At 40.9% G+C, this 15,060-nt stretch overlaps 1 protein-coding gene and 1 long non-coding RNA gene across 2 annotated transcripts in view; one reads left to right on the forward strand and one right to left on the reverse strand.

Moving 5' to 3' along the window:
- The window catches only part of LOC106741251, a 57,411-nt gene that overhangs the window by 32,741 nt on the left and 9,610 nt on the right, over nucleotides 1-15,060 (reverse strand). The gene's annotated exons all lie outside the window — the stretch shown is intronic.
- The window catches only part of LOC106741252, a 55,981-nt gene that overhangs the window by 10,159 nt on the left and 30,762 nt on the right, over nucleotides 1-15,060 (forward strand). The window lies entirely within an intron of this gene.

The following is a 15,060-nucleotide window of genomic DNA, read 5'->3' on the forward strand; positions in this document are numbered from 1 at the left end:
TATATATATATATATATATATATATATATAACGGCATCTGTGCTCCGAGCGTTGCGTGCAGTCGTAAATCACGGGAAATACGAGGTGACTTTAATGGCGACTGCGATTTTTATCCTTTGTCGATGCGCACTGCGTCTTGCCATGCCGTGCGCGCGGAGGCACAAGAAAAAGTAATTCGCTCGCTCTCCAAGTGTTGAAAATACATATCCGACGTAGTTCTGCCTGTCGGGGCACGCAGTAGATCGTGGGCATAGACCGGTCGCTTTGCTCCAAAATCGCCGAGTGAACGGATTGACGCTGCGCTATTAGCAACGCGTGTGCAAAGCGGCATCTACTCGAACGCCTGAAATTTCGGCGATAATCTCAGTGAAATTACAAGTATTTGCTTACTATTGCAATGTCAATTGCGAGTCGATGCGACGCCCGTCGCAACAATGATCCCAAAAAGTGATTGAATTTTAACTGTCGCGAATACGAAGCCGATCGTCAGTGGCATCAAGACTGCACGATAGATGTAAAAGGGTCTTAAGGTAGTTGATACGTAAATATATTTTCTTAGGAATCTTTTCAAATTTTAACAACATATTAATTGAATTGAGAAACACGTTCTACATACATCTAAAATTAGAAAAAGATTGACCATATCGAAGTTGATACAATTAAAGTTAATTGCAGCATTAAGTACAATGTATCATAAATACGAAAACGATTTTCGATATCATGTCTTTAATTCTAGCAATCAAATTATTCTTTACTCTTATCAAATTATTCTCTCATGAAAAGAAGTGTTACATAATATCACTAAATATTTTCTTAAATTTAGAATCATTTTATATTCAGTAATTCATTTGTAAATCAAGGTATTGCCGCGTTCAAGTAAATATTTATTAAAAGTTATTAAAATATAATTAAAAACTAAAATATAATAAAAATTAAAATATAATTAAAATATAATTAAAACATAATTAAAAATTAAAAATGAAATTGATAAAAAAATTACTTGATTTAAGAAACTCAAAAACAGGTAATTATGTTTTACATAATTCTAGTCACTTTTTTTCTTTGTAGTTTTCTAGAAATTAATATGTGACGTACATAATTTCTGACAACGGTTGAAGTATACGACAGCGAACTTGTAAAGATTTGACAAAATTGAACGCGCTATGTTTTCCTTTGTGCCTTTCTTAGTTCTTTTTAAAGATGGTAAAAGATTAAATAAATAACTTAATGGTAAAATGGTAAATAGCAAAAGATTAAATAAATAACTCAAATAACTTTGGAGATCAATAATCGACACATAAAAATATAGAAAAATACGGAAAAATTCGACGTCACGGTTATTTCTCTAATAGCGTACGTCGTGTCTATCGGTAAACATGACACATACATACACATGTATGCCTAATGCAAACGAGGAAGCAGTCTGAGCCAAAAGTATTATACGTCAAAGCGAGAAAAATGATGACTTCTTTATGAGTTTTTAAACACTATGTAAGCTTGATTGATATTCTCTTGCTAAAGTGTCGAAGCTATATGTCATAAATCATATTTATAAACATTTAGCATAGACTTACCGAGCTTCTTCGTGTTGCATTAACTGTTATCTATCTAACAATATCATCACGAACCAACTACCTTAAGACATGCCGAAAGATTATCGCGAGTATTGATCGTTTCGCGCGATTCGTGTTTTTTTTGGGGGGGGGGGGNTCGGATTTCCCCGAGGCGCGACTAACTCAACTCACTTATTTTGTCATTACGTAAGATATGAAGTCGTATATATTTTGATAATATGTCCACGCGCGCGCATAATACGGTCGTAAGACGTGAGAAGCAACAGTCGAAGGAAGGTTAATGCAACTTTATGCCGCGACCCTTTATCTCGCAACTCCGATAACACTTTGCGCAACGCAAGCATTCTATATTTGTCGGTCGCCCGGGCGGAGCGTAATCCTCCTCCTGCTCCTCCTTTCTTTCTCCTTTTCATAACAATCTCTTCGAACGCGTTTCGCCGCATTTATACCGAACGTAACGTGCAACCTACGGCGAACGATACATTATAATACGCTCCCTTATGTGGGCCTGGTCGCATTAACGGCGAATTCAGATGGTTTATGAATAATTAAACTCCTTAACGGGGCCATTAAATTTATTAAGGAAGCGCGGGATATTTATCGGCCGACCGGGAAGGTTTTATTAAAAGTAAAAGTTTTGCACTTTTGCGCGAAAACACACGGATCACCCGTCGCGTTTTCGGCACCGCCGATGCTTTTTCGATGCGGCGTGAAGCGCTGCACGTCACGAGGCGCGACGTCGTAAAGCGGGGACACGGGTATGCACTGAAAAATATGGACCGCGGCCGCAGTGAATTAATTTAATAAAACGTAAGCGACACCTTACGACACTTTAAATCAATATCTCTCGATATAAACGTACGTGGGATCCAACATGCGCGCGCGTGAACTCCACTCAACGCACGCACGTGCTTAAATTGTGCAAGGGCCCGGCTTCCAAACCGGTATTACCGCAGAATTAATAAGTTCTATTTTAATATGTCGCGTGTGCAAAAGAGTGTAAATTCAGGCCTCTCGCTCTGAAACTCTACCGTGTACTTTCGAATACGTGCCGAGACTTTAGGTGAACCGTGAAGTGAGCGCCTCCCGGCAAGGAAATACGGAGAGACTGTGTCACACAACCGAACACGGTGTATGAATACTTAAAAGAGCACCTTAATTTTCGCAATAGCCGGTAGCAAACGATAGTGTACTGTTAACAAAAATATTAAACATAATATTTTCGAACAAAGCAGATTTTGATTACTCCCCCTCCCGAGGAACGATCAAAGTAATTGATCCGTAAATTTATTTTCTCAGCAATTTTTTCAAATTTTAACCTATTAATCGAAACACGACGCTACACATATGTAAAATTAGAAAAAGATTGACGAAGCTGAGATAATTGAGGTAAAAATTCATAATATTTACATGTACCACAAGTACGAAAACGATTTCTGATATCACGTTTTTAATTCTAACAATCGACTACTCTTATGATTTTAATGAAACGTGAGAAAATGATGAAAGGATATTTAATTATTTCACGTATTAATTTCTGTATGAATAATTTCCATATGAGAAAGATAACGACTGCTGTTGTTATTTGGAGAAATTCCCGGATCACCACCGCAAATCGCCTTGCTCCTTGTCACGGAAGAATATCAAAGCGCGCGGCAGTCATTCGCGAGATAAACCCCTTGCTGCATATTGGTAAACTAATCTCGATAGTTCGTGGGTCTGGAAAAAACATCGCGCATTATCATAAATTATCATATGTCCGCCGTGACGCGCGCGCGCTCGTGCAACGAGTACAAATGCGCCACGACGAGATACCGATCGGTGGCTGCGCGATTTATTCGCACTACGTCCCAAGGTTGCTTAGGAACTTTTAAAATACGACCTGCGCGCTGCCAATTAAAGTGCAAGCCGTGTGCATTGTTCGCGTTTCGTGCTCTTGTTGAAAGCGCCTCATCTCGGCGGAAGAGTTAGTCTTCATAAATCCCGCCGTTTGCGTCTGCCCCGGATGCGTCGTCCATATGGTAATAATGTATCTCGGGGAGGGGACCATCGCATGTCCGGACGCAACGTCCGGATCAAGGGTCACCAGCCGAGAGCGCGTTTAAGCGAACATACCGAGAGCCTAACCGTTTCTGACGATGTCTCGGCGATTCATCTCTCTCAGCGAAGTCAGTTGAATGAATGAAAGAGCCGGGCGAGCCTTCAGCCACGGCTTCTTGTGCAAGAGTTATCGATGAAAGGGCCAATTGCTCTCCTCGAATTTTTAACAGCCTGACATATCAATTTTATCAACTTAGCAACCGTTTAAGATAAGCAAACTGCCAAACTGACGAATTGAGAAACGCACAATAAATAGATTGATATTTAGCGATCCTTAACAATTTTCTCTATGTAATAATAAATTCTACTTTTTTCCTAAACACAATAAAAAATGTGGTGTTACTTTAACGAGGTGTATGTGTTAAAAATCAATATATTAACAACATGAATATGTTAATTTAACACGTTGACTGCTACGGAACTTTTCACGATTCTCGTCTAAGAAGCCAATTTGATTTAATTAAGATGATATGCTATATATGATATATCAGCTTGATTTAATCAAGATATCAGAATGTATTTTTAGAAAATACTTACTGGATAGAAAAATATAAATAGAAAACCACCCGGTTTCTTCAATAATAAAGAAGTATTACAAAATTCTAATAAAATATGAGCTCTGAAATTTTGAGCTATTTTACATTTATATTCAGTAATTCATTTAAAAATTAAGGTATTACTGGATTCAAGTAAGTATTTACTATAAGCTAATAAAATATACTTAAATTGACAGAAATATTATTTAATTTAATATTACATAATAATATTTAATAAAAAAAATTCAAAACCAGATAAAAATTTTTACTTGATTATATCACTTTTTTCTGTGTATAATAACCACTCTACATTCCATTTTTTTAGCACTGCAGCCATGCACTCACAGCGGTGCGTCGACGCGCAGTTTCACTCGCATCGTTAATTTCGACTTGGCTGCCTCGCGTGCCCGACAGCTTCATCGGACGGGATTGAATATCAAAGGAATGATATACACGGGATCCCCGTGTTTCGATCATCTCTCATGACATCATCAGTCGTTTCTCGATTTTAGACTAGTAGCCAGTCATGTTTTTTGCGTACAAGCGCCGCGTTATAAATCTGTCTGCCGGGCGTGCGCGTTTTTACAAACATCCCGCTATCTTTATCCGCTGCCATAACTTAGAGAATAAGAACGATCCTGCGGTCGGCCTTCGGCCATTTATGCCGAGACACCACGAATGACATATTAACTTCGGCCGGCCGCGAATTCCACGGGGCGGCCCGCCGCGACGAATCGATGCCGCATTGTCGCCGATGAAGATATTTATAACCGCGATCGAGGACCCCCCGTAACATTGTGCTCTAAACGACGATCGCGTTGTGACCAGGGTAACGCATAGTCCAGCCGGTGTTCACTCACGAAGTGCAGGTAAAGTGTCGGTGTGTTAGTCGACCGAGAGTAAAAATCCTCCCGTAGCCGTTCACGGGACGGGGACCCCGATTCGTGAAGGTCGTTCAATGCCGCTCGTACCGCCCGGGTGGCCCTGCATAACTCCTTTCGAACTCTCGGTGGAACCCTAAGCGATTTGTCCCTACGAGTACCTTTCCGCCCACGTCAGCGATACTGCAACCACCTCCGACGCTTTTACGCTCGTACACCCGTCGACTTTTATCGATTTTAACCTATCGGAATCTCAGTCTATTTGATCCACTGTTTTCCGTTTTCGCATTTTTGTACTCGATGTGATTATATATTTAATCCGTTTGTGAAGTTTTGTAATTACAATTATTAAGTCTTCGTCGGGATATCTTAGGATGGCTTACGTCAAACTCAAATTAAACTAACTGATGAAAACTAATAAGAATTGCCAAAACCACTTCCGTAATTTGTCGTTCAACAGTAAACGAGAAGTTAATAATTTTCATCCACGTTAGTTAGATAAAGCGGGTAACATTTCATTGACAGCGATTCTAAGTCGTCGATTAGATTAATCAGGGTCTGGTGAGAGTCACACTTAGATGATTAATTCTTACACTAGGATCACCAGCTGAGGAAGAGAAAGGATTAGAAATTTCAGTTGCAACCCTATAAGACAATCGTCGCTCAGCTTAATCGGTGTAACCAGGCCTTATGTCTGGTTCCACTATCATGGTCTAATCGACGACTCAACGGAATTGACCAATCGCAGTAGATAATTAGCTGAACTGAGCGATTAGTCAATCTCATTGATGACCTTGTATCCGTAAACGCTATTCAACTGAAAAACTCGTATCTAACTCTGGATTCATATCTGAGTATCTCACTTGAGACAAATATTATCTATTAATCCTGAGAGTGACATCCGCGATCTTGACACTGAAATAACATCATAGGTCTCTCAAAGCTACATCAGGAACAAAATGTTACAAATCATGGTTGTTTGTATTTTAATGAATTACTTACATCTATTAAGTTTATTACTCATTTTTATTTATTATCTTTGTAGACTGGTTGGAAACCAGTTACGGATCAAGCTGATAATAGCAGTGGTCACATAAACCCTTTTTTCTGAGTAATAAAGGAATAAGAGTAGACGTCTTGCACAAAACATAGAAGAAGCGAAAGAAAAGACGTTTCGTCAGCCTAACATGTTACTGTCATAATTAATGTGGGTCTTAAAGCTAAAAACGGAGTACCATCGTATCTTTCGTCAGCCAGTCAGCGATACGCGTCTGTTGTACGCGACTTCTTGTGGGAGAAATGCCGGTCGTCGTCGCGCTACAGCAGCGGAGCAATTAAAGGCGCAACGTCGGTGCTCACGCTTCGGATTAAATTAATACAAAATTATGCCGCGTATATCGCGCCGCTATTTCAAAGTGGATTAACATCGTCGCGCACTTACGCGAGAATTTCAACTTGCGCGCGTGGATCCGGTATCGCAATCTTTCGGCCCGAGAGAGGCTTCGCGTCGCGGAATTCCTTGGAAACGGATTTGCACAAAGAGACGCGGCGAAAACGAAGAAAACATACCATCGTGACGCATGTGCGCTCTATCCGGCGCGCGCTCGGCGTCGTTACGTTCAGCCGGAGAAATTACACGGGGGAATATGTCACATTGTATGCTCATAAAGACCGCTTAATTGCTCGTAAGACTCGCGCGCTCGCGCTAAAGGTTATCCGTCCGGTTTAAGTGAAGCCCTGCCAAGTTCACCTTGAGGAGCGCAGCTAATTCTTTATTTCACCCTCTCGGGGAGAGGAAAAAAAGAAGAAAGAGAAGAGAGGAAAGAAATCGTTGTCCCGCCACTGTTCACCGGCTTTCATAAACGGCAATTTTGTAGACGTTACGAGGGACATAAGAAACGATGCCGAGAAAGAGGGAGAGAGAGAGACGATTATCCTTATCTGAGTTGCGCGTGAGGGGCCTTAGAGAAGCGTCGATTATACTCGGCGAAGTGAGAAATACTCCGTCGAGGCCGGATTCATGCGAGAAGCTTACGGTCAAATATTACACGAGATAAACGGAATTTAATGAACGATATGAAGAATTTTGTATAACATTAAGAGGCCTGCAAAAATTCGCCGGACTTAACCGCCACGTTTCTTTTATCGGTAATATCGAAGCAACATGTAAGGATGCTCTATCCTTATATAGTAAACACATACCATACAATATTTCCATTTAAATCTACGATGAAATTCACCATCAGGCAATTCGCGAACTTTGAGTCAAGCGGTGGCTATCGATCATGCGATGGCGGTGCAAATATATCGAACGGAATGCAAACGTTTCGGATGCACGGGACATCACGACGTCAACGTTCGCGATCTCGAGAGGGAAAGTCCTGCGAGAAAAAAGGAAGCACAAAGGGAGGGTGGAACACGTGGCCGTTCACCAGACCTACCTTCACCTACGTCGTCCTTGCCGAGGTTCTCTAACCCGCCGCGGATGAGCGGCGTCAACGGCCCAAATATATGACGCAAGGAATAGCTAAAGCGAGATAAAGACGATCCTCTCTCGAAATTCCCCCGGTCAGATCGAGCCACTCGAGTCCCGCTGTTGATATCGCGGAAGGAGGCGATATGGCTGAAAAAGGAGAAAAACCGGGATGGAATCCGACACGGCGACATATTCCGAGGGACCACCGAGAGAAGGGCGAGCGCGATCGTTAAGTTGACGTCGCTCGCTCGGCTCGCTTAACGGCGGATCCACCGGATCCGAAGAATCGGCGCCAAAATATACGATGTCTTCATTTCGAACCAAGCAAGCGAGCAACTTTATCCCGCGTAAAAATAAACAAGGTAGATTCCGCGATATTTATTTATTTAACATATACGGAGAAAATTCTTTTTTCATATGGGGGAAAAAGATAATAATACACTTTTGTAGGAACGAAAAAGATAAGGAAAAAAAATTACATTTTTATGAGCAGAGAACTTAATTTGTTTCTGAGCATAATTTGAGATATATTATAAAGGAATCAATACAATCCAAAAATTCATCAACCAACATGCTCAGTCGATTAATGGATTTAAACCTTTCATGTAGCGTTCAATGAAATGAAATCAAAAGAGGCGAAACTTTTCTAAAGCACTTAACAGGGTCGTTAAACGCAAAAAATACTAGAATATCGGGGCAAGATTGGATTAATTATATTATACAAAAATAACGAATCCAAATAATCATTGCGTACTCCAGAGAAAAAAATGTTTACTTCGCGTTGTAACGATTGATAGTCATAAAACAAGTACGACGTGAGTCGCCCAATAAAAAGACTTAAACGGAGCAAAGAATAATGTTGAATATATTATCGATTAGAATACACAGTAATTAATCAAATACGGTGACCATATGATACTACAAACAGCGAGAGAACCGAAGAAAAGTACAACGATCGAATTATATCCGAATTATGAAAATACTTGCCGTACCGTAAGGAGAGATCCGAGGTTTTTGATGAGCTTGGTAATAATTTTGCCAACGTGGCAGTCAAAAACTAAGTCAGAGTTAAACCGAACCCCAAGGTCCGAGTTAATGAAGTGTGCCGACTTGCTCGTTGCGATGTAATAGACGACAAATTGCTGTGCCGTTTGGTAGCGACCTTTTTCATGAATGATGGCGTTATACTTTTATTGTGAAACCGGTACAAGGACAAAGGTGGACGAGAACCGACGCCTTTTCTACGCGGGCGATCCCGCTGGCTGGAAACGCGATTAAAATTAAAAATTCAGCACTCGCTCAAGCGAATCATACGGTCGGGCCGAGAGCTGAAAAGATTCAATCACGGAATCGACTCGTTCCGGGAGCGGTCGACTGAGAGAATACAGTCTCGGCGCAATCTTCGATCAACTTCCCGGCGAACGCGGACGATTTACGAGCTAAGGTCGCGCGTGAGAGCACGGGATGTGGGTGCTCGGACATTTTTCTCGACCTTGTCCTGCGAAGGGTATAAATAACGGGATGACGTCAATGAGTTCGGCGCTGCTATCGAATGTAATCTCCGAGGGATGTACGGCGTGTACGGCGACATTCCACTCTGAGGGCGATTGAACTCATTAAATCCGGAAATTGTGCCTTTTTTTCTCCTCTCTCCGCTCTCAAGTCGGGCGAAATTCAGCCTTGGGTTCGTTCACACTCGCGAAGATCGTTCCACATATGTTGTGCAAACCGAATATGTTCGCCGGACGATTGACGCGAACCATCGGTAAAACCGGTACAAGTGATAATGCCGGCGACGCGCACACCCCTCGTGAAACTGCACCCCACGGCTATATATAGAACCCGGCGCGATAAGCTCGGTTCTATTAATAGCGCACGGCCCTTTTTGCGCGCGATTCCTCGCCGACGAGTGTTTTACAGCTCACTCGTGGCAGTGGAGGGAGGGCTGCGGAGAGGAGCCTTTCCCCTCCAGCCCGCTCTTCTCTACCTGTGCCGCGGGACGGGACGATTTTTACGCGCGGTCGTATTTTCTGCGGGACGCAATCCCGGAAAAATTTATGATCGACGGTCCGCCTGAGAGACGCGCCGGCATGCAAATGACGCGAGCGATAAGCGCTCTAAGATTAAAGCCTCTTAATGCGAGACGCTTAGCACGTCGCTAAGTTAAATTGTTAGGCCAGTGCAATACGTTAAAATCACCCGGGATTAATGGCGTTCCTCCGGTAAGGAAATATCGCCTGGGTTAATGTAATCCCCCTCGTGAATTACGCTAACCGATCGAGCGATTCAGCGAGGCTAGCCCGAGAACGACTCGCAGCAGACAACATTGTTCCAAGTGTTACTGAGAGACACCCTCGCTATGTTAATGAGACACCGGAATTAATACGCGTACACGGGAGAAACAATTCCGCCGGTACAACTGAATTCTCCGTTGCCTGCGCGGGGGAAAATAATTTGCCGGCGTAACAAATTTTATGCAGTCGCATAATCTGTTAGCAAAATCTGTCAGCTACTATATAATGTTATTACATGGACAGCAACACGATTTGTTAAGAATACCAATTACCATTCGTTATCGAATCATTTTGCTGAATTTACGAATTATTTTGTCGTGGGAATAAATTAGTAAACGTAGGAAAACAATATTTTGTTCTAAGAACAAGTTATAAAGCGTCCTGAAGACAAATTCACTCGGCAGAATATTTTCTATCCTGACAACAAAACTGTTTCTGCTCTAATTATGAACAATTCGTTAATTAACCAAATTCTCGCAAATTACGCAAATTCGTTAATTTGGTTATGTTAATTAAATTTTATTGCTGTCGCAACAAATATAATTAATGACAAACTATGTAATAAAGAAAGGTAAAAAAATGATAACTTGGACGAAGATTCAGAACATAAAATATTGTCTTAAGATTACAAGTCAGCCATTCCGCTAAAGTTGCTAATTCCTTAACATTTAGACTGCCACGTCATCCATATATGGGTAACGGTTCTAATAACTGAAGCAGGAATAATTTTATAAATTATTTATAGAGATACTAAATAACAACAAAATACAATTTATATAATATATTTTAGATCTCTGAATTAAAGCAATTCTCTATCTCGAAAGAAGGCGCCGGGAGAGAGGCTCCCACGTGTAACCAATAATTTTCATCCGATGTACCAGAACATCTCGTGCAACGACGTTGTAATCTCGGTCGAACCTCCAATCATTCGAAGCCGACTATTCAGTTCGATATGTCGCAACGATTAATACGTCGTCTCGTGTCGCGCGGGTGTCAGCCGGAGGTTGGCGCACGCTCATTCGCACGGACAATGCACTGTGATCGACAGAATCGTCAGTTTATTACGTTGGTGCGAGCGTAGGTAGGACTCTAACGAAGTCTTTGCCCTCGCTCGCAATAAGCACGCGGCGATCACAAAGCCACGCGTGTGGGTGATCGCCTTTTCCCAATAATTCGGGATCTCGGCGTTTGAAACGACGAATTTGCTAGCCAAATTGCGCCGACTCGTTACACAACGTCGACCCACTTTCGAAAAACTAAAAATAGCGTTAAACGCGCCAGAGTCTCCGCCTTATATATTCCAGTCCACGTTCACGATTCTTTTCCACATATATAAGGGAAAGCGGAGTAAAATGGCGACTATCTTATCTACTTTTCCGTATTTTTATAACGACATAAAAATAATAAATTTTTTTCTGAGTAACTAAAATCTTGCCTATCATTTGTATAAACTGAGAAATTTATGAATATTAGAATTTTATTTGATTTAAATCTTTTGAGAACGTCAATGTCATGTGGGCAAGATGACGAAAATTAAAAATAAATTTTTTATGTGTATAAAAAATAATTTTCACAATTTTTTTATATTATTATGTTATTATAATGTCTATAAAACACACAATTATACACGAATGAAAATATTATTTATGGGCAAAAAAATATAAGATTTGTAATTGTGTAACTTGAAGAAAGTAAAATCTAGACAAGAACAAAAATATAAACAATTATTAATAATTACAAATTAGCAAATCACCATCTTACCCGCTTAGTTATCTCACTCCCCTTTCTCCTACTCGAATATCAAACTAATCGAGTGTGTCTCGTAAAGAAATGCGAGGAAGACGCTTTTCCCTTGCGTCTCCTTACTACTACGCAGGACACTACGCAGGGGTAACGCACCGTTCAGTTATTTTTCGCATCCATGACTCCTCCTGGCTGGGAACAGTGATTCGGTCGGAATCCGGTCGGCCCGCTCTCTGTTATCGTCCTGGTTTAAAAATATCTGGCGCCATCCGAATCAACTCGCGTACGTGCGTGCGAGAGAGCGAGCGAGATCACATTGTCTTCTGAATTATCCTGACAGTGAAAGTTTCGTGTGTGCAGGACGAGACCCCTTCGATCGGCGACGTTACCGGAATGCGAGATTGCAAGTCGGGTTTCGTCCGGGATACTAAAATCGCGATTGCCTTTCTCGTGGCTGCTTGGAAGATTTCCGATACATGTGTAATTTTTAACTCAGCTCGGTGGTAAATGAGAGAGGACATTATTCTATATATGACACACACTTTACGTTCGACGTCGCAAGGATAAGAATTAAATTCTGCGTGCTATCAAATGTTAGGATATGAATCGAATGTTAAGAATGACGCTATTTTATCAATATAGGGAAAAGTTAATTTTATTAAAGCACAACGACGATACTGGCGGCTGCCGATGATACCGTTATTGGTTCAATTAATCGTGTTGACGAGTTAATTGCGCGACAGGAACTACGTGGCAAGTGAAGCCGGAATACTTACAGAGAGAGGGAGAGAGAGAAGCATTCTCAATACCTCATAAAAAATTAACGGAAGTTTCCTATCAACCTCGCAGGAAATTGGACAAGAGCCCGTAGAACATAATGCGTTCTCTGTCTGGTGTCCATGAAATAATGATATAATCGAATGACCAATATTTTTATACAGGATGTCCTGCAAGGGAATGTACGCGACTCGGCCGTATGACATAACACAATTACTGCGCAGAACAAAAATGTTAGATTCCAAGTAAATAGTTACTCTAATATTCCTTAGCAAATTTTTATTTAGATCAAGTAATTGATGGAAATAAAAATTTGCTAAAAAGTACTGGAGTAATTATTTACTTGAATTTAACATTATTTTCTGTATATAAATAAAAAGTTCTGATAAATGCAACATCACCAATATGTAACAAATGCTATATTATAAAAATTCAACTGATGTAAGATTCTATAAATATAACTATATTGTTAAAGAACGTGACTTCTCAGATATTCATGCAAGGAGAGTAGCAAGACTTTTCATTTCAATAACGAATATAGGAAAAATATCAACATGCTAATGGACTGAAGCAAAAATATCATTTAACTCTTAGCGAACGAATGCCGCCATATTCGCGACATTATAAATATTCTAAAAAAATCGAATGCCGCCGGCATGACGTGATATTTCAAGAAATCTGTTAGGTTCGGCGGTGCTTGTGCACGCTTAAACTAAGGGCGATCGGCAATTGTTTCTTGACGTTACGCACAAGTCTCGACGCGCTCTGGAGCATCATTCCTCTCCGAGCGAAAATACACCGTTTTATATACGGTCAATAAAGTTTGTTATCGTCATTTCCGGACGAGCACTATCTGTTAGAAGAAGGAAGATTTCCATAAAATCCAATAAAGCGATATTAATTATGCACTTTTTCTCGCTCTGGAAATAAAGCAATTAATTTCTTAAAAATCCGTCGATCTACTGGTCATTGTTCTCGAAAAATGCGTTCGTTAAGGGTTAATATTTTTCTTCGATCACAGAGAGTATAATAGAGAAAAAGAGAGAAACAATCAGGAATGCAAAAGAGATCCGTTTAAAGCGCATCAACGACGCGCTTCAATAGCTGTCTTTCTCTTGATTAAAAAATGACATAGGAAAGTGTATCGAGGGATCCTTGAGAATCTGGCATGTCATCCGTTATTATTGTTCCGTCGACCAACAATGATTCACAGCCGACCGATGTAATTATAAGTTATTTACGGTCCACGACCCAAATCATTGTAAACTCGATCCTCACCTCTCCTTCGACTGTCAACAATTACGCGCGAAATAACGTCTACTGCGTTGAAATGCGGAATAGCTGATTGATTTTCAGTGTGTGGCATCAAGAGAGAAAAAAATCGTCGTATCGAGTAGATTGTTCATTAACAGGTTCGTTTTTCTTCTGTAGCACAACTAAACGCGGACAACGATATAATAACGTGATCGTATATTCTTTTTCTTTCTTAATCTCGCGCGTTCTTAATTGAAAATCTGTTCTCGTTCTCACGCTACTCTCGGTGATCGACCGGCTGCTTTTTCAATCGCGCGTTTTTTCGCCGATGGAACTTTTGCAAAACGGCGACGGACATTCCGTTCCTGTTTCGATCTAAATACCACCGACAGTCCAGCCGCAGCTTCGAAATTGGACAGTGGCATGTAAGAGATAGCTAACGCTCTTTCTATCTGTTGCAGTATACCGTTATCGCGGCACGATCGTACACGCGTGTTTGTACAATACGACCGTGAATTCCGTGCGTCTTTATACCTGTTAACGGTATTTCGGAGAGCATTACCGGCGCTATCTTCCCGGCTATATATTTTCCATTCGTGTACTTCCCTTATCTGTACGGTACTGTACGATTAGTCCAATTGTTTCTATGATATGGGACCCCTCGTGAATCGTGACCCTTTAACAGATACGTCTTCCTTCACCAAAATTTAATTCCACCCATAGAAGAGTAAATCACAGCTGTGTGGTGAGATTTTCTTATAATATAATTACATTCTGACACGATATCGCCGTGTCTGAATAGAATATCCACGACTTCGCGCTTTAATTTCGACAAACTTCATCTTGTAACAATTATTCAAACGTAAAACAAAACGAAAACATATTTAACTGAAAATAAAATAACAAAATAACAAGGATGGTAGCAAATTATTTATTTACTATCTGAATGAATAAACGCATAATCATCTGGGGACGATTATTATAAGCGTCACACAGCACCACTGAAGTTTTGCGTTACTTTAACATAGGAAATATGTTAAAAAGTGCGCAAATGTATGTTAAAAAATACATAAGTATAATGTTAAATTAACACATTCACTCCTTGTCAACGTATTAATGTGAGAAGAACGATTAATATTACTATTATGTAAAATAATTGTTTGAAAACAATTTTATCCGAACGTGACTCTCACGCGTCTGCCCACTCTCTACCCGCACCTCAATAACCAGGATCTTGACGGGGCTGTATACCGGCTCGCGACAACCCCGGCACAAAAGGGGTTCATTTTTGCGCGCTGCCGCCGAGAGATTTACAGACCGGCTATCCTGAGGTTACCGACTTACCGAGGCTGCTCGCTTCGAGCGTCTCGGAACGGAATGTGCATTGCGTGAATCATTCGTCCTCACCTTACTGGTTCATTGGCG

This window comes from Dinoponera quadriceps, unplaced genomic scaffold (genome assembly GCF_001313825.1).
Source record: "Dinoponera quadriceps isolate SergipeBrazil2010 unplaced genomic scaffold, ASM131382v1 scaffold654, whole genome shotgun sequence".
Lineage (NCBI taxonomy): Eukaryota > Metazoa > Arthropoda > Insecta > Hymenoptera > Formicidae > Dinoponera > Dinoponera quadriceps.